Source organism: Thunnus maccoyii, chromosome 7, assembly GCF_910596095.1.
Source record: "Thunnus maccoyii chromosome 7, fThuMac1.1, whole genome shotgun sequence".
NCBI classification, from domain to species: domain Eukaryota; kingdom Metazoa; phylum Chordata; class Actinopteri; order Scombriformes; family Scombridae; genus Thunnus; species Thunnus maccoyii.
In genome coordinates this window covers 32583642-32610225 of record NC_056539.1, presented here as the reverse complement: position 1 = coordinate 32610225, position 26584 = coordinate 32583642, and the positions used below count along the sequence as shown (strand labels likewise).

Genomic DNA, 26584 nt, shown 5'->3' with positions numbered 1-26584 from the left:
TTTTTTTTGTTTAATTTTGGAGCTCTCTGCAGGGCGAGGTCAGACTAGGAAAAAGAGAGAACATGCCATCCCTGTCAGTCTCTCCCTCTCTCCCTCTCTCTCTCTCTCTCTCTCCCCCTCTCTTTTATTCTCTCATTCTTTGTGGTAGCAGCTTTTCCCAGGCACGGCCTAACTGACGTATTGGCAACATTTAACACACTTAAGAGAAAAAACACATCAGGACAAAGTGTGTGTGTGAGAGAGAGAGAAAGTGAGAGTGAGCTCAGGCTGCAGTGACCTCACCATGAAGTCTAACAGCTAACAGGTTATCTCTTCTTCACTTAGACATATCTTTTCTAATCTTTTCTTATCTTGAGCCTTATATGAGTCTTATCTCATATTCTCTTCTGCTCAAATCCTGCTCTTCCTGTCTCTCTGTCTCTGTCTCTAGGTCTCTATGTCTATTTCAACCCTGCATCCTCCTCTGAACTCCGTCTGTGTTTACGGTATTACCTGCTTATCCTCTTCTATATCTGCTTTAACAAGCTTTAAGAGCTGCCAGTTTGACCCGGGAGGACCGGCGGTTCCTCTGCCGTCACACAACACATCCACAGCTACAGACATGAAAACACTCATAAATGTTTTTCTTCCTTCAGTTGGATGTTTGTTCTCTTCTCTGTGCAGACTGATGTATGTGCAGTTTGTTTACACATTCATCTGCTGGAGGAGGAAGGTTTCTGATTTTAAGACGAGCAGGATTTGTGGCATCGCAACTAATTTGGAGACGATCGTGGTCCAGAATGCAACTTACACGAGTGTGATGTGGAAACTTGAACACTGATGATGGACTTTATAGTAAAGTAGGAGACATCTTGTGTCCATCAGGAAAACTTTTGAAATGAAAAATATTTATATATCCTATATTACATATTTGAACGTCCTCTATCCTTAAACCCTCAATTCCAAAAAAGAAAATTTCCCCCAAAAAAACCTTTAATGGGGGGAAAAAAGTGGAAGAAGCCTCACAGAGGAGACAGAGGAGGGATCTATCTTCCAGGACAGACAGATGTGCAATAGATGTGTGTGAAGAATAAACCAAGAAAGCAAAATCACATGAATACAGCATGGAAAAACATACGATATGTGATGAATATGATTGTGACTTCTAAAGATGATCTGCTGCCACATGATCGCGTTACTCAGCTGCGTTGGAGCAGCTTGCATCATTTATAAATGCCTTTACATACATGCAGCAAAACTAGCTTTTAGCCTCACTAGCAGCATGTCTCTAGGATTGGCAGTTAGTCAGTTGTTCAGCAGGTTCATCACTTTGGTCCAAGCTGATATATCTCAACAACTACTGGATGGATTGTTGTGAAACAGACATTCTCGTTCCCCAGAGGATGAATCCTACTGGTTTCCCTATAGCACTACCAGAAGGTCAGTAGGTCAGTAAGTTTTAGTTTTCTAGTGAATATATCAATATCTAACAGATGTATCAGATGTATTTTATTGCCATTTTATTGCACCACCGACACATTAAGTAAGTTTAAAAAGGGAATCTTGCTAAAATTAGACAAACAGAGAGGTACTGTTACGACACATCCTCATCCAGTATAGGTCTAAAATTCAGGCCGGCAAAAACGGGCCTTTAGTTATGTTTATGCCATGTAGCAGCAGTAGTAATTCACTCCAGAACAACCCAGAGGATCATAATATGTTGCTTTCCAAAACAGTTACATATCACTGTTAAACAATCTTGGTGTTTTATGGTGTGACAACACTGTGGTTAAGATCTGGTTAGGTTTAGGCACAGAAACCACTTGGTTAGGGTTAGAGAAAGATCATGGTTTGGGTTAAAATGATCGTTTGAAACGTGGTTTATACATCCCTAAAGTTACGCAACAGTAAACACCACGACGTTGTCCCGACTCGTGGTCGGAAACATGACACTCGCAGTTGGACATGAGAAGCGAACAGTGGTCTCCTGCTGCAAACTCTAAAACTATCCGACCATCTACCCAACCCTTCCTAATGAGGCAAAATCATCTTATCAAGTCACCTTATATTGACGTAATCTGAACTGCGTCACTTCCCCGGGTCGTAATTACTTCTTGTAAGGACGGGCTTGCTGTTATGTAACATGAACTGGATGTGATGCACTAATAATAAACACAAAAAGAAGAAAGCTTTCCCTCCACAACCTCAATTTCTGTCATTAAATTCTGTTGCATTTCTCTTCATCGTTTTCTTTTTCCGAAGATGAGTCCAAACCAAGAAAAAAAAGGGGGGGTTTTAAAAGTGGCGAGTTGGGTCAAAGCCCAACACAAGAAGATTTGTCTCCCATCACAGGCGGTGTTTGTTCACACCTGCACTGAGCAGTCTGTGCTTCTGAATATCCTGAGTTGAAATGAGCAAACACACTGATCATATTCAAACTTTGAGCTCTCGCTGCTGTAATTCAGTTGGCTCCATCTGGAAGTGTTCTGGCACGCTCTCCACATAGACTGCAAGTGAATTTTGTTTAAAAAAAAAAAAAGTTTAAAACTGAGTTTCTTAGCTTTGAAGCTGGGAAACCACCCTGTAACTTGTTGGAGTGTTTTCACACATAGTTTGCTATGAGACCAGCAGCCTCGAGCATCAACCTTCCTCCTGTTTCTTTTTTTTTTTCTTTCGTTTTGAGCCGACCTCCGAGCTGCTTTGGTATCAGTGTATGAACAAGCGAGCGAGGGAGGGAGGGAGCGCTGCATCTGTTTGATATGCAGCGAGCAATAGCGTGCTCTGTGTGGCAGCTACGACTTAGATTACCACTAATTGCAACCAGAAGGGCCAGAATGAATTTACAACCTTCATTTGTATGCAGGCCAGATCAAAATTTGTGACAGTCTGGATGCTGGCCATGGTGCTTTGTTTTGTGATCTGAAGCTGAAGGAATTTGGATTTTGAGTAACTGGATTGTGTCAATACACACTGAAGTGACAACATTTCTTCAGAAGCTGAGGCCAGCAGGGGGTCAAAGGTTACTTGTCTTTCCCACAAGGCTTTGGAGCTCATCAGACAGCCAGCAGTAAGAAATAAGGGGGGATTGATGCATATTCTGTTCATTTTCAGTCATGATGATGGCTCAACAGGTGACAGTGTCGGTCATTTTGTCCGTCCACCGAGTCCACATTTCCAGACAGAAATGTCTCAAAGTATTGCCAAGAAATTTGGCTCAGACATCAACGTTCCCCATGAGATGAATTGCAATAATTTTGCTGATCCTCTGACTTAAGTGCCATCATCAGTCAAAATTTCAATATTTGTCCAATATTTTTTGGGGTATGAGCTAAGCCAGACATCACTGTAACTGGCTAGTTAAGCAGCTCCTTGACTCTTGAGTTAATGATGGACCTGAGGCCTGCATCTGTTTCTGTGCTGCATTTATTATCTGGTTTGTAACATAATATAAATGCTGGTAAATCACACTGGCTCAAATCCAGAACTACTGCAGATTGTTGTTGCACACTGGCTAGCTAGCTAGCTAGTTTCTGAGTGTCATTTTATATAATAATAGTAATAATAATAATAAACTTTATTTGTGTAGCACCTTTCATACAAAATGCAGCTCAAAGTGCTTCACATTAAAAAGATAATAATAAAAAAATAGATAAATAAATAAATAATTGAGAACATTAACAGGAAGAATAAAAGGAGGCAAACAAGAAAAATGAGAGATGGTGCATTACATTAAAACAGAGGAGCCAATGCCTTTAAATGGATTAAAATGTTTGAGTATATGATATGGTGTAAAAGTCATACTATAGAAAGGCTAGGTTAAAAAGTTTAAATATGTTTTTAAGTGTTGTTTAAAGTTTTCAACAGAGACGACTTTTCTAACGTCTTTAGGTAAAGCATTCCAGAGTTTGGGAGTATAATTGAAAAAAGCTGCTTCTCCAACAACCCTAACCCTAACCCTGACCCTAACCCTAACCCAAACCCTAACCCTAACCCTGACCCTGACCCTAACCCTTTTGGGTAGACTTATGGATCTCAAGCAGTCCTGCAGAGGAAGATATAAGGGCTCATGAGGGAGCATAAGGTTCTGGAAGACACAGGGAACCATTGTAGGCTAGCCAAGACATTTTATATATAAATGCATGACTTCCACTGGTTACACGCCTTAGCTGCATTTCAATAAGTCACAAGCATGTTCTTACAGACTGGAATGATTAAGTGTCTCCAGGCTTTTGACTGGTACTGTTGAGATACATTTGTGTGCAGAATACTGAGCTTAACTACTTACCGTCCCCTCAATCATACCTCTTATGAACTGGCTAATTTTCACAGCTGCTAGCAGCATTTACCTACTGAAAGAGCCAATAAATCTACACGACTGAATTTATGGCAATTGGACTTGCATACTGTAAAAACCTTACAAACTTCAGCATGTCAAAATTGTTAATGCTATACATGCTGCTGACAGGAGCATTTCATCATTCAACGCCCAACTAACCCTTGATAATCAAACTGAATTGTCATTTTGTTTCACTTTATTGCAATCACTATACACTCATACAAGTTATACAAGTTGTATATTGTCTATGATTAATTATTTTTATCATTACAAATAGTAATAGTAGTAATGTGGGCAGAAATTCAGAGGTCTGGAACCAGGTTGAGTCTGCGTAGTTCAGTCTGGTTTACTGGGACTCTGGATGGTTTTCCTCCTTGGTAGATTCAGTTGTGCAGATCTGAACACAGCAATCATACTCGGACCAAAACAACCACACAGAGACCCTTTAGAGGAAGTGGTCTCAGCCTGGTCACAAACCAGTTCTGGAGCAGTTTGTTTGTGGTGGGAACATGATCCGACCTCCGTCTGACCGACTAACAAGGAGAATGAATCCAGATCCAACCTGGACTAACAATGAAGTATGTTGTCTTCTTGATATGTGTGCAGGTAGAAGCTCCTTCTTCTTCCTGTGTTTATGTTCTTGCTCCCGCCCCAGTTGCATCCGACCAATGAGAGGAGAGAACGTTCTCACCTGGTAGCGATGCTTTTTGGTTTGCTTGAATTTGTTTTCTATGTGAAAAGAAACCAAACCAACAAGTTCACCAACTCATCCACCGATTCAGACCAGAACAAACCAACTGTAGGCAGCTTTTGAGACATTGCTCATTTCAATGCCGTGTAACTGGACACCGAAATGAGCAACATCGTTCTCATTATTTAGTTTTGCTCCAACTGTGTCTGAATGTCGACTTTGTGAGCGCTGGCAGAGCTGCTTTTTGGATAGAGCCCAATGGAAGTATGGGTTCAAACTCTCGTCACACCGGCTGACGGGTAGAAAAGATCCTTTCAGAGACGCAGCATTGTTGATGTCAGACTCTTTCAGGCTGCCCTCTGGCTGACACCCACATGCCAGCATGTCCTCTTTCATACAGCAGCCATGAATATGAAAGATTTGTATTATTTATTGGGTGGAAAATGTTCGTGAACCCGATTCTTTTGCCCCTCCGATTTTTTGCTATTTCTCTTTTATACACTTTTTCCTCTCTTTTGAAAGACGAAGTCTGTCGAAACTCTCTCTCTCTCTCTCTCACACACACACACACACACACTCACAGTGGGACGCCATGTCCTGTGGGTTGCCAGGTTGGTTATGAGGGCTCATGCTGATGTGTAATTGTCCTCAAAACATTCAACTTTCTCTTAATTCCATTTTACCTGCATCATCCAGGGATTTCCTAGAATAAAGACCCACCTGTCAGTCAGCACACACACACACATTCATGGACACACTCATATGTAGTCAACACATAATCTCAGTCTCAGACATGTATTCTCCCTCATTGTCTCTTTCTCTTGTTGTTTTTTTTGTCTTTCCAACAAGCACACAAACATTTTGACAGGACACGTCTGAGCCTGTTATGTCATTGTGTCAGCATCATGTTTGAAGTCAGCAGATAAACGAGTTGCTGTCCTCACTAGTGCACATTCACAAACTCTGCACGCTTTAACAGAGATTCATATTGGTTGGAGTATAACATCAACCTTTGTATACCGTAACCTGCAACATCAGTGTTTGGATACCATAAATTCTCAAATAAATGCTGGTATTTCAATTATGGTGAAGAGTGTCAAAGTAAACAGCATTGAGGAAAGGCGCAATTAATGTACTATAATGGCTCAAAAACTGAGTGTAATGTACATTTCTGCAGCGTAATCCCATCAGTACAATCACAATATGAGGTGTTTTTGATCGATGTTAAATTCCTGTTAATGAAAACACAAAACATCCTGCAAATGTTTCACATTAAAAGCCTCGAGCTCTTGGAAAACATATCGATGGCCAAAGCGCAAAAACCTCGTATCTGAGGAATTTTCTGATTGGCGGATTTCACTTTGGATGATGAGAACAAGGAAGGCTGCTCATATTCAGTCTGTCTGCGAGATAATCCCGCCCTTCGTTGTGACAGAAAAGTCACACAACAAAACGAAAACACAACGCAGAGTCCCTGGGTTACACAATCACTGAACATTCATTTCCAGTGGACAAGGAAGCAAATACCATGTAGTAACTATTACATTTACTACATCTTCTTACCTGAAAACAAACTTAATTTTATTTTATTTTAATTATTAACTTAATTTAGAGCATCGTCTTGTAGAACCTCTTCCAACTTGCACCAAGTGCAAAAGCTCCTATCTGCACTTTATTGTTAACACATAATATAATAATATAGTCCAAAAACAGTGTGTTATGTATTGGATATATTTAACAAATAGCATTCTGCAAGAAAACAAGTTTTCTTTAGTTTTCTCAAAAAAGTGCATTTTTCAGATAGGAGGTTTTATTAACACCAATTTAAAAAAAAACATGTAGAGCACACATCCTGTGTTCTTTTTGTGGCGCTCTGTATGCAAAATCCTCTGCATGCCACTTCCCTCTTAAACAATAAGTTCAGGTGATTCTCATTTATTTACACATGAAGTGAGAAAGTTGTTGTATGTTTGTGTTCAAGGTGGTAAATCATCATTAAAATATTACGACTTATAAAGTCTGGTATCATATCAGTCACAGAGATGGAGATTTATTTGAGTTGAAAAACCTTGTATGAGTAGTTTCATCTCCTGTACGAAGGGGGAGCAGGTTCAACCCTGTGGATGTTTTAAGGGAACTGAATATTGCACCATTCATTCTAATTAAAGTTGCTCACAGGTTCTTATGCCAAAATGTTTTCAGGCTTCCTTCAGCATTTACATTTTTACCCCATTAGAGTTATCCTGTGGCTGAGCAGCTGACGTCCCGCTGAGTCTTTGCACACATTAATAACAGGAAAATTAATGCATCAGTTTTTATTTACCTTGTGAGGCAGCTGGATTCAAGAGATCACATGAGAATCCATCTTTTCAGGCTTCAAGTTCTCTTCGCTTGTGTCCGAACCACCGGTGGTTCAGACCAGTCGGCGTCCTACGAGGGTTCTTATGTGATCTCATGAATCCAGCTGCCTCGCAAGGTGAGACGGTGATAGACAGATGTTCATCCGATCACCTGCCAAGTACTTTTTGAAAGTGCCTGCTCATTTCCAAACCGTTTCCAAGGACGACTTCTCAGATGGTTCTGTGCAACAGACCTTATGGAGCGTCAGGTTAAGTTTTTGTTCATCTCAGGATTAGGAAAAATCATTTCACAACCATTTCTTTTGAAATGATGATCTGTGGATAGAAGTTATGCATCACTTGACCTGCAATTCCAACATTGCTTCATAGCCCAGAGGCATCTCTGGAGGGTTTGTTTGACACTTACAAGACATCCTTCCATGGAAGTGGAGTCTGAGACGGGACACAACAACTGAACATATGGCTGTATAATTGTGTCAATCAGAAAATCATCATTTGAAACACATGTCTTCAAAACTCAGCCTGATATATATTTATATTCTTTTGGAAACTTCGTGATATTCACATAAATTTCAGATTACGTTCTGCAGTTTTGAACAGTGTTTGGCTGCATAGTGCGTTTATATTGAAGGGAAGAAAAGTGACTCAAATATCCAGTTTGCATTTATGGGAAATGTTTTTCCCATAATCCGACCCCGCGTTTCAGACGAACTAGTATCTTCTAAACAATATCAGCTGTTGCTGTTTTATTGTCTGATCAACAGTCAAAAAAACCCAAAGAAATTCAGTTTACCATCAAGGAGACAAAGAAAAACATCAAATCTTCACATTCTCAGTAATTCTGTGGCTGAAGGTTTGAGTCTGACAGACATCAGAAACTGAAAACTGAATTAACATCTGTGACTGAACACAACTGGAATATTTTATATTTATAAGCCTGAAACTGTTTGTATTTTTGAGGGACAATCAAGGGGGTGACTGAAGGTCCAGGATATGTCAAAATGACCAAGCAAATGATTTAAATTGGAAACATTTGTAGTATAAATAGCAACTTTATTGTTGGACCGTTACGTTTCGGCTTGCAGCTTTCTTCAGGGTCATCTGGACGTCCTTCAGGATAAGCGTCCAAAAATTAATTTAAAATCACATCCAAAAAGGAACTCTTGGAATTTCATCAAATCCATTTTTCTTTCTGTTTCAGAATGATTCGGTACATTGTTGTTGGTATATTCATGGTTATTGTGCAAACAGGAGGCTGTGTGATTTTCATGGTTCAGATTTGCTAAAATATAAAAAGGGTCAAGTTCAGGTCCAGCAGCAAAAAAACTTACTGACAATCTTCTTCCATCCACTCATAAAGATATCTGTGTGTGTTGAAAGCGATAGTGAAGTTTAGTCCTCGGCGTTTTATGTGTTTTACATGTACATTTTATGTGTAAAATCTGTATATAAAGATGGACGTCATGACAGCTCCCCAGAAGTGAAGCCAAAACGTCTTGATCACCCCCTGGTGGCCGGCTGCAGTATAGGTCATAAGCCCCGCCCCCTCCATGTTAGTGGATGGAAACTAAAAAATCAAAGTACACGTCACATTTTCTCAAATTTTCTCATTTTCTCACATTTCAGGTAGTTCTTATCATGCTGATGTTTGTTCAAGTGCTCGTTTTTCTTGTAAGTTTGTTTTTAATTAGTTATTTGATGATATAGATATTTGACGTCATGATTGACAGCGGTGACAGCCGCTCTCAAACCTCCGTCCTAGGCTAAAAACGAGGCTTACCCAGTCGTTTGCAGGCCACATTTTGGTCTTTGTCGTGGCTCAAAAACTGACATCCATAGTAAAGTTTGGTCTCATCTTGAACCTAAGCATCTGCAGATTAATTCCATACCTGATATGTTATGAATCACTAAAAGTTAGGCTCAATACTAGATGAATAAATCCCTGTATTTGTTATCTTCGCTGTAATCTTGACTGTAAGGGGAGCCAGGAGGGACAATTGAGTTAGATTCAACTCTTCTTTGTTTCATTTTGTGAGCCGTGTTACAAACAAACAAAATGTTCTAAATAAATAATGTTTAAATTGAGAAGTTTATTGTTTATTTTTACAGTATGGACATTGTTTCCGAGGTTTGTTGAGCCTGTCTACTCTGGTTACACCTTAATAATGTAACCTGCGTATTGTCTTCCATTCATTCCACCACTCTCATGCATACACGCTGGACACACAGTCTACCCTGCACTTCCTGTTCACCACCCACCTGCCCCCCAGACACACCTGGTGGAGATCTCTTCTACTATTTCTGCTGTTATTAGACTTAGAACATGAGGTGAATTAAAACACTCCCTGAAAGACAAAAAGTCCACTCGCATATTTCAGATCAGATCGTAGCCTCTAGCCAAGACACAGCTTCCTGAAACCGGCCAATCAGAACAGAGTGCGCTCATTGGGAGGGGGCGGGCCTTAAAGAGACAGGAGCCTGTTTCAGACAGAGGCTGAACTGAGGGGCTGCATTAAAGGACCACGACAAGATAAATAAGGAGTTTTTAACTGGAAATCATGCAAATATATTCCAGTAGAGCCTCAGAATATAAATATAGAGCTGGAAGATATATCAAAATGAGATTGATGTCAAATCTCAGTAGCTTATCCTGACAATAGTAAGTCATAGTGAGCTAAGACTTGTAGTGCTCAGGGGAGCAGAGACTGAACAACAGCCTCAGGTAAACCAGGACTGAGCAGGTACTTTTTGTTTTTTTTCACCAGTAAAATAAATGTTCCTCGTGTTTTTCTTTTACATGTAACTCAGGATAAATATTCTACTACGGAGGAGATGAAGGTGATGAAGTTTCATCGAGTGTGTAACAGAAAAGCATGTCCAGGAAAAACACTGACCCCGGAGTGATGACTGCTTTTATAGAAAAACACACACACACACCGAAGGGCAACACGCTTTCTGCCGAGTGATGAAGTGAAGCATGCAAACAGTCAGAGATGTGCCACCTTCTATCTGAGTGTTTGGTCTGTCACACAGTCCCTGTGAGCGCACACACACACACAGAAACACACACACACACACATACACACACACACACACACACACACACATACACACACACACACAGTGGGCTCTCGTAGTGCTGCCCTGTTGCGTGACAGAGTCTGACATGTTTCAGCTCTCTCACTAGAGTAGTTCACTCACTCACCGTGTGTGTGTGTGTGTGTGTGTGTGTGTGTGTGTGTGTGTACACTACAGTGAATAAAAGACCAGTTCCGTGTTGGTTATGCATCATGGATCCAATGCTCCCCGGAGAGCACATTTTCTCTTCCATCTTCAACGCCTCGTCCACCATCTTTTATCTCTCCTTCCTCTTTCTCTTGTGTCTCATCCTTTCTTTTTTGTCTCCTGCTCTCTTCTCCTCACTTTTCTTCTCATCTCCTCCGTTCTCTTTCCTCTCCTCCTCTTCTTGTTATTTTTCCTCCTTCCACCTCTCCTCATCTCCTCTCCCCCCCCCTCCTCTCCTTCTTCCTTTCTTCTTTTCCTTTCCTTTTCTTTCCTTTCCTCTCCATCCTCTCCTCTCTTCCTTCCTCTCTCCTCCCATCTTCTTTACTCCTCTCCTTTCCTTCCCTCCTCACCTCTCATCCTTCCTCCTCCTCTTTCCTCTCGTCCTTTCCTTTATGTTGCTTTATTTCCTCTCCTTTCTTCCCTTCTCCTCTTCCCTCCTTCCTCCTGTCATCTCCTCTGATCTTCTTCACTCCTCTCCTTCCTTCCCTCTCTCCTCTCTCTTCCTCTTTTCCTTTCCCTTTCTGTTACTTTTATTTCCTCTAATTCTCTTATCCATCTTCTTCCTCCTCTCCTCTCCTTTCCTTTCCTTTCTTCTCTCCTTCCTCCTGTCATCTTCTCCGATCTTATTTACTCTTCTCTTCTCCCCATCTTTCATGATGGATGGCCCTCAGGGGCCCCGGTGGTCTTGACAGCTCTGAGACTCTCATTGGCCCACAGGAGCCTCACAGGAGTGTTTGGGTTAGACAGTGACAAGGGAAATGGTGTGTGTGTGTGTGTTTGTGTGTGTGTGTGTGTGTGTGTGTGTGTGTGTGTGTGTGTGTGTGTGTGTAAAGCTGGAGGCTTGATGAAAAAAAAAAAAGTCTTAAAAGCACTTCAGCACATGTGCTTTTCTTCTCTGGAGTTGTCTCTCCAGCAGAGAGTGAGGTTGATATAACATGTGTGTGTTTTTGTGTGTTGGTGCTTTTCACACACCAACACACACACACACACACACACACACACGGAGGGTGGGATTGCGTGTCCTCTCCATCTCCCTCTCACGCTACCTCTCCCTCTCGTCCTGCTCTCGCCGTGTCAGGTGGAGGAAGCGGTATAAGCGCAGAGATAGCTCTTGACATTGCTCTTTGCGTGACACAGGATGTAGATTGATTGGCTCTGCCTGCATGCACGGCAGCGTAAACAGCGAGTAAACAGTCCGCCACGAGGACAGGTCGATGAATCCGAGCTGAACTTTCTCCTAGAAGCTTGCTCTTTCTTATGCCTCTCTCTTGAAACCACAGTGGACGATGTTTTTTTTGTGTAAAAACATCGTCCCGGAGCAGGCTGCAGTAGGAAAAAGCTTTCTGTGAACAAATAGATTCTCAACCGCTCAGAACTTGGCATTGATAATATTGTTTTTTGTTGTTTTTTGCTGCTTAAAGCCACTGTGCACTGGGTCCAAACTGACATACTGATGCAGAAATCTGAAAAATGTGTGTGCATAACTTTCACACATAACAAAGAACACCAGATTCAAGACTTCTTCATGCTCTATTTCGTTTTCTTTTTATGCATCTGGTCAGGAACCATGGTAACGCCGATCAAGGTGTTTTGCTGTTCTTGTTTGTTAACAAAAGAAAAGGAAGTAATGGCTCCCGCCAATCATGGCGAGGTCATGAGGTGACACACTTGCTTGAGAATTTTCTATTAGATTAAAATGACATATTTGATGTGCAAGAAGTAATAGAAACCAGGATTTAACTATCTGCTTGGTTTTGTGCAAATATCTTGGACGCAAATTTGAACTTGGTGTGGAAATCCCCTCATCTAGGTCCAGACTGTGGTGGTAGCAGGGATCCCAGGCCAGAGGGAATATGTAATCCCTCCAGTGTGTCTACTCCAGAATACGTTCAACTGGGAGGCTTCATGATCAGATGCAGTAATATATTTCTGGATGTTTGAGCTCCTCACGCTGTCCTCCAGGCTCACAGTAGTCCAGACACCTTATGAAGGAAGTTTCATTTCAGTGCAGCTTGTGCAATCTCATGTTTTGGACACTGACTAAAGCTCATTACAATAAGAGCAAAATGTTTGTCATTGTTATCACTAATGAAATCATTAAATCATAGTGTTTTAATATGTTATAATCTGGTAAAAACATTTTAACACCTCAGTTTCATATGTTAAGTGAATGCCAATATATCAGTCACTCCTTCTGAGACAAAACCACTAATATGAACTTTTTTATCATTTATCATTTTTGACATTACTAAGGCTCAACATGATTCTTAAAGGGACCCTTTATATATGAAAATAAATAAATAATGTCACAATGTCGGACGTTCATATTAAACATGGCCAAAGTGTCAAATAATGAGGTAAACATATGTAGAAGTAATCCCTGTGAGCAAAAAGCACCAGCTTCATACTGCTCTGAACGCTCAGTTTCCAACAGTTTATTCTACTTTCAGTCCGAGCCGTCTGACAGTTCCACTCTGCTAACATTATGGCGTTTTTCCATTATTTTGGGGTTAGTCAGGCCAAGCCATGAGTCCATTACACAGCAGGGCAAAGTAAAATAAGAAGTTTACCTGTTGGAGGTGTGCTGGTCGTCTGCAGCTCTTCATCAAACCTCATCATCACTGTGGCGGTTGTACTATTGTACTGTTCCTCCCTGCGTTATTTCTAACTGATCTGCTGAACAAATAGCTCCCAATATCTCCATATATTGTTGTGTCTCCAGCTAATGTGGTGAGGAATACGTTTCATTTCCTGCAATAAAAGTTTCCCATTATTTATTAATTTAAAAGCTTTTAATAAGAAGTAGTAAAGCAGGAAATGTTGGGTTTGCATCAGCGGTAACTTAACACGACTCTGATACGGATTAAAGAGACAGGAGCTCAGACTGCTTGTTAGAGACAGAGGCTGAACTGAGGGGCTGCATAAAGGGTTTTAATGAACAGTGAATCATGCAAAGCTACTCTAGTGGAGTCCTAGAATAAAAATATAGAGATGAAAATGAGCATAATAGGTCCCTTTAGATACCTGGAGCACTGACCTCTCCTCTGTCCGTTCATATTCAGATATTGTCCCGGTGTTAAAAACCTGAGGACATACAGACACAAAAAGTCATTTAAAACCAATTTTTAACTGTGTTAAAACTACATATTTCCACAAAAGCTGTTTTAAAACATGTAGAGTATAACTCGCATGCATACTCTTCACATATGGTATACTTGAAATACTGAAAATAGCAATACAGAGAGTGACTACGTGCCTGGCTAAGACATGTAGTGACCCTGCTAAAAGCCTGTAAATAAAAGGGATTGAAAACTGGGTAAAAGAAGCATTAATGCAACAACAACAGTACAATAATTGACCTCAAAGTTGAACTTGTGCATTATTTCTCTGTATCAGAACATCTAGCTGTGCATTATGTCACATATTTCTTTTCTCAGGAGGTTAAAATGCACCATTCACATTCAGAACGGTTTCCCATTTGTGTGTTATGTAATTACTCGGTTATAAAAGTCTTGTATAAGTCATTCATTGCCTTTAGTATGTTTCACAACCTCCTGGCTCACGAATGCTGTTTAAAGTATATCAAAGAATAAAGCTGTTTTTTAATCTCTGGGGGGGGAAAAAAAACTGCTGACAGAAAAGCTTTGCACCACTGGCCTACTTTCCTGTCTTAAGTCAGTCATGTGTCAGTGTGTTAGACCCAAACACTGACTGTTTGTTTTGGTTAATTGACAACTTTCTACAAGATTTATTAAATACAACATATCAGTCTTTGTCAGTGATAGAACGAACAAGTCTCAGTGTATTCACAGTCCAACAAACTTAATCACAGACCTTCAGTGTCTGACCAAAGAAGAAGTGAAATTAAATCATGAAAGGAGACGGTCAATCAGGAGATTTCATGCAACCATGACAGAAGGTAGAAAATCTTCAAGCTCAATCCAGCTGTCTATACTATACACCCTGTTGGAAATGTATACTGTCCCACTTGTGTGTTTGCTAAATGCATTCGAGGCGTTCACTGCACACAGTTCCCTCTCTGGGGAATAGAGACTCAGAGTGGGAATTTTCCACTGGAAATTTAGACTGTTGGACGTTTACCACACCCTCCCTCCTCCTCCTCTCTTGTACACACAGATGCTTCCTAAAGGTTTAATGCATTACCACACACACACACACACACACACACACATATACAATTACTTGAATTAATAAACCTGCCTCTCTCTTTGTGGACTTATGTTCTCTCTGAATCTCTTCGCTCTAATGCACTTTAACCTAAGCTCAGTTTCGTAACGTTGCCTAAGCTCCTGCAGCGCTACACGCTCCCCTGCTTTTACGTGCACTCTCATGCACTTTACATTACTAAAAGCATCGGTTAAATAGGATTCAGCATGTCTGGCGTGTTTTCTGCCCCTATAAGCTCTGCAGGCTTTCAGCTGTGTCAGCTGTTTGAGTGCGTGTCCGTGTTTCGTCGTGTATGGATACAGTATATACAGTATGCTGTGAGAGCATCTTGTGTATGAGTGTAAACGGAGGGAGAGTGAGAGGCAGAGATCAGTGTGGGTCAGTGGGTATGGCTTAGCGTCGCTGTGTGGTTTTAGATGCAGCGGGGGCTGCAGGGATGCCATGCTAAGCTGATTAAATGTTCACACTTGGGGTCAAGTCAAGCAGCCACTCAGTGTCCCCAGCTGAACTGCAGCCAGCGCTGAAAGCTTTCTGTGATATGAAGGGAACGCACGGCAACAACTACTGAGTCAGGACGAGGTTTTTTTTTAACCATTTCTATATATTTTTCTATTTGCTCTATTTCTTACCATACTGTTTACACATTTTACTTTGCACTTACATGCGCATACTTGAAATAATAACCTACATAGTGTGTTAGAAAGGTGTTGTTCCAATACAAGCTTTCAGCACAGCTTCAGCTCACCTTCACAAAGATTCTCCAAGTCTGTGGAAATCTTGAGGGATGAACACCATTCTCTCCAAAGATATTCCTCTGTTCAGTGTAGCTTACATAACTGTAAAACTCCACAGTGTACCTACAACACATTGGTCCAGAATATCCCCCAAAAATCCCAAAATACACAAAACCCTAGTAATATTTTTCATCATTTTTGGGAAGACTGATCTATAAGAAATTAAATTAGTTGCAGTAGCTTGCAGCCAAACCTGAATTGGCTGCTCACACTTTAGTCACATTAAGTATTTTCAGATGCAACAACACTTGGAATTGGTTTTGTGTAGATAAAAGTGTAAAAGTTCATGTACTGTTTGATGCTGCAAGCTTATATTTATGATTTGAATGGAGAGAACACACAAGCAGCTGATACCGCAGAACTGAAATTTCTGGAAAAATATCTTTATTCTTAATATTTGCATTAAAATATTGTCTTATATTCGAGCCAATACATTATTCCTGAAATGAGCATCCAAGAAAGTAACTAGATCCAATCCAAAACAATGAGGGAGAAGAAGTCTGAATCCTACAAGCTCAGCTTCACTATAAGAAGAAGAGAAAACTGGAACCACTGTAAACCAGAATAATCAGTGAACTAAAGGGTAGTGATTCACAAGATGTCAGTGACAGTAAGCAACACATTTAGTTTGCAACTCCAAATGGATAAAGACTGATTCACTCACCTGTAAAATAAGCGGCAGTGTTTCTAACTGAAGTAAATACCCCGCGAGTCTTGCCAAACCGCAATGAGCAACGAAACATTTTTGGCGGGCTCAAAGGGTGACGGCGTAACAGTGGCAAGACCTCCAAAAAACTGTGAAAAAAAACACTGCAGAACCAGACGGACCAGTTTTGCAGTACATTACTGTGATGAAGGCTCAGTGCGAGAACAATGCAGTCATTGCTGCGAAGCATAAAGGCTCAACGTGTGAGTGACGGGTGTTTAGAGGCGGGCGGGCGAGCAGACGAGGCTCCGCTTTTACAGGATTAAAGTTTATTGATGGTTTTTCATCACAAGTCATCGATCCGTTTTCCCATCTCCTTCATCTCGTCATAACCAGCTGGTTGTAGATCTGAATGTGTGTGTGTGTGTGTGTGTGCAGCATGTTATATGTACACTGCTCCTCATACAGTGCTATTTCTCCTTCTTTTAGACCACAATTACATCAAATACTGAAGTCTTCAAGAAGAGCTGTACACACTGTTTACATTTCTGAACTCTTGTGCAGAATCTGTCACACATATGACAGAAAATTACACCCTTGGAGACAGGTTTAATTTTCTCTACACCATCCCCACTGTCATTTAGAAAAAAAAACAAAAACAGCACATTCACTGATTGTTTTGCATTTGTGGACAAACCATCATGAGACAGATGTTTACAGAAATACAGATATTGGACAGTCTTCCAAATTACAAGACCAGATACGTCATTTGACCATGTGACACCAGGAGGAATAATAATGTTTTATGATGTGACAATGCTGGGGTTAAAGTCTGGTTAGGTTTAGGCACAAAAACCACTTAATTAGGTTTTGGTAAAGATCGTGGTTTGGGTTAAAATGATCACTTCGTTAAGGTTAGAGATGTGGAGCAGAGCAGGGCTTAAGAACAACTTCTTTATTTTGGACTTGTGCAAGCAAAAACAAAGCTGGCAGAATACAGAATAAAGAACAAAGGATCCAACAACTGAAAACCAGGACTTAGGTGCAGGTGGAACAGGAGGACAAGAAGTCACAGGAAGTAGAGGAGGGCTAACGAGGCTCGATGCAGGGAAGGTGTGGAGCACAGTAACACAGAGCAAACAGAAAACCAAAAAACACAAAAAACACAATATAACCATGCACAAGCCAAGAATAAAATAAGTGCACAAGTCACAACCAGCACAAACAGCAAAATAAACGTCACTGTTGACAAAAACATGAATAAATCAGTCTGTCAAGCGGAGCGACTTGCATATTAAGGCTGCATGAGAGTCAATGTAGCAAGCAACAGTCGATCAAGTGATCTTTAAATATAATCTGCAGCTTCTCTTATCTGTGCTTCCTCCCACTCAGCCCAGTTTTAAACAGGCAAGAAAAGCCTGGAGGTACATAGAACCAGACTGGGACAGAACCATGACACCATTTCCATCTTCAGTCTGACATTGCCTCCACTCTAATGGTTTCCGTAGGGGGAAGGGAGGGGTGGGGGTGGGGGGGGGGGGGGATTCGATTCAGTCACCACTAAACGCTCCAGCTGGTGGTGACGTACTGGTTTTCTGTTTTCGACATGGCGGCTGGGTCACAAACTTTCTCATATTACAGCGAGCAGAACACTAACGTATGTTTCTGAAAATATTTGAGGGGAGAAATACGCAATGCAGAAACAGAATATTGATTCATATTTGACGCACAGCTTGACAACAGCTTGACAACGGCGTTAGTTCCTTTTTCAACCAAGAAACCGCTGTTTCATGTCATGATGCCAGTCAATCCTGGACGGATTCAAAGGTCGGCAACGGAGAAACATGCGGTGTGGGTTAAAGTTAGTACTTCCTCTTCGTCGTCATGGCTACAATAATAACCAGGGGTTTAAGGTTAGGGGACTGTCGTAGTTATGGTCGCGGTTGGAAATGCGACACTTGCTCCGCTGGTTAATGCCTCCATCCACCGCTCCTCCTCCTCTGAATGAGGACAGTTGTCAGCTTTTATTTGTCATCTGAACTGCATCACTGACACTAGATGGCATCTGTCACTCAAACGTAACTATATGTTGTTTTTTGTGCAACTGACATTACGACCTGCTGTTTTCGTTTTTCTCGGGAGGACGGTCTTTCATCCAAATTTGCCCCCCCGATGCAAGGAGCACTGAGATGATGATAAATGATGCAGAAACTCGGTTTGTGTAACAGTTTGTAGGTTTATCAGACACTTATATAGACGTTAGTGATGAGTTGAAGACAGAATGTGTGTCATTATGGAAGATTTCAGTAAAGATAAAGGTTGCAGGTATGCATATATCTTACCCCTTCCTTTCTCCTTCTCTTACTTTCCCGTTTCCTTCCACTTCTCCTTCAACCCGATGCGCCAGATGGTTTGTCACACAGAACCATCTGAGAGGTCGTACTTGGAAACTGTTTGGAAAAGTGCAGACGCTTTCAAAAAAAAATACTTGGCAGGTGATTGGATGAACCATCTGTCTATCACCGTCTTACCTTGAGAGGCAGCAGCTGGATTCGTGATGCTGATTGGTCCGAACCACACAAGCGCATAACTGACAAGACGGATTCTCACGTGATCTCATGCATCCAGCTGCCTCGCAAGGTAACTTTCCTTCCTCCTTTCCTCTAAACCTTCCTTCCTTCCTTCCTTGCTTTTTCATCCTAATTTCTCCTTTTAAATGTAACCGTCAGCTGAAGCTGCTCTGATCAGATTTCAGAGAGTTTAGTTTCAACTCATTTAGTTTTTCTTTTCTTTTTTTTTTACAGATAATTTGCTCTGTATGTGTGCATGCAGGACAAGACAGACAGGGTAATGACTCTCTCTAATAGGGCTTAGTTCAGCTGTCCGCATAATGCCGTCTGGCTTTTGTCTAATCTAAGCTCCGCTGTCTGACTCAACACACTCGGCCCCCTCGGTCAATGAGGAGTTAACCTACAAAGAGAGAGAGAGCGAGAGAAAACGGAGGGGGGAAGAGAAAAAGAGAGAAAAGGAGACGTCATGAAAATAGAGAGACAAGGGAAGGCTCGTCACTGTCATCCGGAGACAGATAGCATCGTGGTGGAGATGAGTGATCTGGATGAAGAGGCTGCAGTTAATGACCGTTCAGCATTGACCCTGAGCGGAGGTAATGATGCTGCGATACAGGGACAGCAAATTAGCTGCGGAGGGAAGGGAAGAAGGAAGGAAGGAAGAGGGGGAGGTATTAAAAAAAAAAAAAATGAAAAGAGGGAAGGGAAACTGATAGCAGGGTCAAGACAAATGCATATACAACATCTACAAAAGAGTGTGATAAAGATGTTGAACTTTAACCCCTGCAGAGGTAATGATGCAGCTAGCCGGGCTTCAGCCAACAAATCAGGAGAGAAAATTAAAGAGAAGAGGGGAAAAGGGAAGGAAAGGATACAAAATAATGGGAAAGAGGACAAGAGGAGAGGAAGGAAAGATGAAATAAAAAGAGGAAAGAAGGTGAGAAATAAGGAAATGGAAGAGTGGAAAGGAAGAAAAATAAAATAAAGTCCATGAGACAAAATAATGAGAAACAAGAGAGAGAGAGAGAGGAGGGGAAGGAGAGACGAGAAAGTGAAAAGACAGAAGAGTATGAGGCAAAAGAGATGGAAAGGAAAGGAAGGAAAGGAAAGGAAAGGGAGGGAAGGAAGGAAGGAAGGAAGGAAGGGAAGGAAAGGAAAGGGAGGGAAGGGAAGGAAGGAAAGGAAAGGAAATGAAAGAAAGGAAAGGAAAGGGAGGGAGGGAAGGAAGGAAAGGAAAGGAAAGGGAGGGAAGGAAGGCAAGAAAGGAAAGGAAAGGAAAGGAAAAGAAAGGAAGGGAAAGGAAAGGAAAGGGAGGGAGGGAGGGAGGGAAGGAAGGAAGGAAGGAAGGAAGGAAGGAAGGAAGGAAGGAAGGAAGGAAGGAAGGAAGGAAGGAAGGAAGGAAGGAAGGAAGGAAGGAAAGGAAAGGAAAGGAAAGGAAAGGAAAGGGAGGGAGGGAAGGAAGGAAAGGAAAGGAAAGGAAAGGGAGGGAAGGAAGGAAAGGAAAGGGAAGGGAGGGAAGGAAGGCAAGAAAGGAAAGGAAAGGAAAGGGAGGGAGGGAAGGAAGGAAAGGAAAGGAAAGGGAGGGAGGGAGGGAAGAAAGGAAAGGAAAGGGAGGGAGGGAGGGAAGGAAGGAAAGGAAAGGAAAGGGAGGGAAGGAAGGAAAGGAAGGAAAGGAAAAGAAAGGAAAGGAAAGGAAAAGAAAGGAAGGGAAAGGAAAGGGAGGAAAGGAAAGGGAGGGAGGGAAGGAAGGAAGGAAGGAAAGGAAAAGAAAGGAAAGGAAAGGAAAAGAAAGGAAAGGAAAGGAAAAGAAAGGAAAGGAAAGGAAAAGAAAGGAAAGGAAAGGAAAAGAAAGGAAAGGAAAGGAAAGGAAGGAAAGGAAAGGGAGGGAGGGAAGGAAGGAAGGAAGGAAAGGAAAAGAAAGGAAAGGAAAGGAAAAGAAAGGAAGGGAAAGGAAAGGAAAGGGAGGGAGGGAAGGAAGGAAGGAAAGGAAAGGAAAGGAAAGGAAAGGGAGGGAGGGAAGGAAGGAAAGGAAAGGAAAGGAAAGGAAAGGAAAGGAAAGGGAGGGAAGGGAGGAGAGGACAATCACATATCAAGTATATCACAAGAACTGCCTTTTTACTTCGGTAACTCAGCCAAAATATTTCCCATTTTATCCAATTCATACACTAAAATCCTTCCAGAATCGACAACTGTAATGTACTTTTCTCTGGCCGACCCATCGCAGCAACAAAAGGTCCACATTCGGCCCAAAACGCAGAGCTGCCAGAGTTTGATGTTATCAGACCCGTCCTGAAATCTTTGCATTGGTTACCAACACAAATCCTCCTCCTGACTTACAAAACCTTAAACTGCCTTTCTCTTAATGGTATTTATTTAACTGTTCCTCTATTTAACAAAAAAAAAAAAAAAACCTTCTGGTGCCCATTGAGCTGCCTTTCTTTGGAGTAAATTTCCCTCTGCACATCCAGGAGGCCGGCTCTGTTAAAATGTTCAAATCCAGGTTGAAAACAAATCTTTTCTCTGTCTGCTCTGGCCGCTAGTTTCATCGGCTGGGAAAGCAAATCAAATCTGATTTCCTCTTAAGACGAGTGGTCCAAGTCTGCAATTCTGTTCTGTTGCTACTTGAACTTTATTTTAATTTCCTCAACCTCGACCCTTGCTGTTACATTGACATTATTACCTGTGTGTTTGGGACTCCTGCCTGTGAGATCTGTCACAACCTTGGCTCTCGAGCCGTGACGAATACGGGAGACACGCCGTGTTAAAGGTTGTAACAAAAGTAAATTTATGTAATCAAAGCGAATGAATTAAAGGTTCAGCTGAGGATTAACAGAGCGAGGAGTCTGGATATCAGTGAAATCAGCGGCGTGAGGTGTGCATGAGGGATGAGATGCATAATAAAACGTAAAAAAAAACGCCGTCCTCGCATGACCGGCAGTGTGCCTGCAAGACAAAAGAAGAAGAAGAAGAAGAAGAAGGGGAGTGAGAAAACAAACCAGCTGAAAGGAAAAGCGAGGGAGGCGTTGATGGCGGGACCTCCTCGCTCTTATAGGCTGGTAACACCAGGCCCAGGTGTCACCAGGAGCCACTAATTACCATCCCATAATTTATCTAACAGCAGGGGTCATCACAGACTCTCAGGGTGAAGATGAAGGAAACAATATTAGAGGTAAGGAGACAAGAAGAAAAGTAAGGGAACTTTATTTCTGTAGCGCCTTTCAAAACATGCAATACAATAAAATATAGCTGCAGTTTCAGCTTCAACATAGGATTTCAGTGATGAGAGATAAAACAGAACACTGTGCTAACTAAAGGCTAGCTCAGAGACAGACGAGGCGATGAAATGAAAGAAAAGAGATGTAGAAATGAGCGAGTGAGTTCGCTGGCGGTTATGAGCTTGAACTGTAACCTCTCCTCGAAGGTAATGACACCGTGAGGGCTCAGGCTAACGGATTAGCCGCAGTGCTAACTAGCGGAGTGTGAGCCACAGGGGAGCCATCTGGTGTGGAGGAAATGAATCTCATGTATGTAGAGAGAGAGAGAGAGAGAGAGAGAGAGAGGTGGACCCGGGCTGGGGGGTCGATAGATTGATGGACCCTTATCTCGGTCATGGTGGACCACAGTCCCCAACTAGACGGTCAAGGCCTCTACGTAATGATGATGATGATGTTCATGTCTGTGTGTGTGTTGATGAGCTGCAGATTGCAGGGAAAAAAAAAAAAAACCAGCAGCAGTGTGATCGTCCATCCAAATATCAATGTGCCATTTACATCACAACCGCTGATGCCGTCCTTGTGAGTCACCAGCCAGCCGATTGTGTTGACGTGTGTGTGTGTGTGTGTGTGTGTGTGTGTTTGTGCTAAGACGTTTTCTCAAGTGGGTGAGTGCAGATGGTCAGTAGGCTAGCTCAGAGACAGATATGTACGAGGCCATGAGGATGAAGTTGTTTCTTTTTTACTGTTACCAACATCTTTAAAAGACATATAATAAACTTTATCGATAGACGCTTTTCTTAACAAAGTTACAAAGGATGCAAATAAAAAGAAAATGCAAATAAATAAAAGGACATTAATATGATGTTTAAACCTTTCATCTGATCTGATCGACACAATTTGAAATATTAGACCGTTTCTCATCATGATCCACTAAAGTTAAAGGCACGATACGAGATGAATAAATCCCTGTTTTTGTTGTCTTTGCCGCCATCCTGACTGTGAGGGAGGTCAGAGGGACAGCTGAGTGAGATTCAGCTCTTCTTTGTTTGAGAGGAGAGAGAGAAGCAGGGATTTTTGTGGTGTGTCACAACAAAATGTTAACAAAATGGATTTAACGTTCTGTTTATTGTTTCCTTATTAAGTTCACTGTTTCCCTTTATTCATTGTGTTGCTGCAGAATGAATAAATCTCACATGATCATTAATATCAACGAGCTACTAATGATTTTCACACTGACTTGCACACTGTGCGAGCACAATAACACCCTACGTTACTGTGGAATTGTTTTGAGTCATCGACTAGTGCATCAAATCCCTGAATCCTGTCTCTCCTCAGTCTTCAAAGAATATCTATGTGAAAGGTAGTGTAGCTGTGTAGCTGCTTTAAGGAACAGGGCGGTGCATAATGTGTGTGCGTAGCGAATAGCGAACCTTTAAGGTTCACGTGGCCTCAGTCGCTCGATCGTGTCAATTCGCCCTGTACAACATCAGGAAGATCAGACCCTTCCTGTCTGAGCATGCAGCACGACTCCTGGTACTCGACTACTGCATCTCCTTACTGGCCTCCCTGCATGTACACTTAAACCTCTGCAGATGATCCAGAACGCGGCCTCATTCAGGTCTACACTCCCTCCCGACCACTACACTCTGCCAACGAAAGGTGCCTGGTACCACAACAGGGCCCTAAGTCACCAGCTAGACTCTTCTCCTCTGTAGTTCCCCGGTGATGGAACCAGTTACCAGTTAGATGAACTCAAGTTACAATAACATCACACTATTATATGCATCTGAAGGAAAACTGAGATGTATGCTACAAAAACCCTTTTTTAAAACGTTTGCATATATCTGTATAAGACCTGGTAGACATCTGCACTCTTCTAGTTTTTATGGTGATTGTGGTCGTTATACTGTATCCATGGTTACAGTGCAAAGAGGAACTGATCGTAGCTAACGCGGCATGACTTTTCATGGTGCGGTATTCTCAGAAAGTAACGATGACTAACATTATACTTCCTGTTTACATCACCCAGAGCGTGAACTGGAGTTCACATTCAGAACTTCCTCTCACCTTTGTCTTCCCAGTGACACCAGTATGTTCAGTGTCAATACAAGTCAATAACTTTACACAGAAATCATATATCAGAAGCACCGTATGAAGGGCTTTTATACAGTCCAAACAAAAAGACCTGCTGGTAACACAACAAGACTTTTAATGGTGCAGATTCTCCAAAATGTAAAAAAATATTGTCTGGAAAAAAAAAGCCCACAGCTAACACGCAACTCAAGACAGCGCGATTATATACAAAGTCGATGAAAAGACGTGATTAAATGGGAATTCACCCAGGAGGTGTGAACTGACACGACCACACAAGACACAATTGTTTCAACATGAGTGAAAATTGGTTCTTATCCCGAGGCTTTTAATGAATCTGACTCATAAACACACAGAGATGAGGGTAAAAAGGAGAGACTGGAGCTGAACTCAAACACACATTATAACTCCCACAGTCACGGTCGCTGCTCTTTTGCTAACTAGCTTAATGCTAACATTTGTGTAGCTGGTACATTGACTTTTTCGGGGGGCAGATAAACACAAACTGTCCAGCCGTCAAATTCATGCAAATGACTCTTTCTGTTTGAACTCACCTTTTAGGATTTGTCGTTGCAGCCTCCCTGCCTTGTGCGTGTTACTCTTGCACAAGTGCGACACGTCCTCCTACGTAACAAACAGCGAGCAAGCGAGCGAACTTCACATCGTCACCCTCGCTCGCTCTTCCTCCATGTCGACTGCTGACTGGAGGGGAAACGGAAACATGAAGGACATCAGTGTTGATTTTGACCAATGAAAACAGAGTTAGGTGCACAAAACTTGCCTCGTCGCTGACGCACGCAGCAGGTTAAGACATCTTCGTCTTCATCGGGAAACTGAAACAATCTGATGTTCACTTGCTCACATTGTGAGAGTAAATAAACAGAAGGAGCTGTGCATCTTTAAATAGGAAGTATCTGAGTCAGCACATGTACACAACCTGTGTGTGTGTGTGTGTGTGTGTACGTGCACACTGTACGCACAGCACACACACATACTGTCTGAGAGGTCAAAGGTCACACGGGAGCTGAGACATTTGTGTATCTGTATCTTACTCGTCTTTTTTTCCAAGATGATTGAATTTTATCAGTCAAATCAAGTTAATTTATTTATAGAGCACATTTAAAAACAGCGAGAGTTGACCAGAGTGCTTTACAGATCAACAATCAAATAAAAACTCAGACATAGTTATGAAGATTGAGGGGAAAATGTATAAAAATGTAGAATATAAATAATTAAAATGGGATTAAATCCTAAAAACACAAAATCATTGCACAGGGAAGATATAAACAATAAAGAGAGAAAAAAATATCAATAAATAAAAACAGAATGTGCCCATTTATGTCGTCATGATGACTGTTGAGAGGCTGAAGAAAAGACGAGTATTTTTCCTCTCTTTCTCTTTTATTTTCAAAATGAGCCTCCGCAACCTGCAGCTCGCTGTGAAATGACCTCAGCTCACAGAGCCACTATCACACCGACACGTTTACATTTTAATCAGAGGACAGACATAAAGAGAAGGAGACAGGCTGTACATTTTAATTAGAGACACTTGAGTGAGACAGACACACAGACGCAGCTAATATTCCCCCTCAGGAACCTCCAGCAGGCAGTCGGGCTTATAGCTCAGCCGCCTCACTGCCTGATTGTCCATTTTATAGGCCTATTGATTCCCTATCACCTCCCTGCATCAATACACCTCAGCTCATCTCTCCCTCCTTAACATGCATGGAGGTCATGATAAAAGATCTAATGGATGGAAATCCTATTAGAGGAAGAAAAAAGGATGGAGGGAGGGACAGACAGGTGGGGGAGCTTCTGGCTTTTTTCTATTGTCTGCTGTAAAGCTGCTCGATACAAACTGAAAGGGTCAAAAGCTCCGTTTTAGTGTAAATAATGATCAGTTTAGAGGATATTAGCCTGATCCAAAAGTTCACACTTCTTTACATAATGAGCCGAGTCTCTCTACAAGACATGTACATGTATTTATTTCTTTTTCTAGAAAATCACAATAGAGAAGTAGTTTCTTCCAGGGTTCTGGTCTCCTAGAAATGACGTATCTATACTACTTATATCTTGTGCCAAATGCATTTTGAAGGAAATATCAGTGCTGCCTGGATTTTGTTCACTGGCAACATATTTCCAGATGTGGAATTAGTGCATCGTTGTACCAAACTGAAGTCAGTACAGGACTTTTACACTACTGTGTTTAACCCATAAGAACCTCATGGTGACACAGGTGTCACCAACCCTTTCAATGTTCTGGAAAATTCCTTCTACAGCTTTTATCCTTGATTTTAACTCATGAAGTCCCTAAAGTGACATCTACTGAACATCTTGGTGCAGTCATGTGACAATGTGTGAATTTGTGTACCAATGACATCACTTCCAAAATGGCGGTGTGTCTGGTCAGCAAATGTGACAGAACTAGCTAA

At 41.7% G+C, this 26584-nt stretch overlaps 1 protein-coding gene and 1 long non-coding RNA gene across 2 annotated transcripts in view; one reads left to right on the top strand and one right to left on the bottom strand.

Annotated features, from left to right (window-relative positions):
- Window positions 1-26584, top strand: part of pik3r3b (phosphoinositide-3-kinase, regulatory subunit 3b (gamma)) — a 265999-nt gene that overhangs the window by 171717 nt on the left and 67698 nt on the right. The gene's annotated exons all lie outside the window — the stretch shown is intronic.
- On the bottom strand, window positions 12067-24847 carry LOC121900779. The gene is made up of 4 exons (XR_006097079.1): window positions 24707-24847; window positions 13676-13735; window positions 13222-13402; window positions 12067-12633 (listed from the first exon to the last, which is right to left on the bottom strand). It is a non-coding gene; the product is annotated as an uncharacterized LOC121900779 (long non-coding RNA).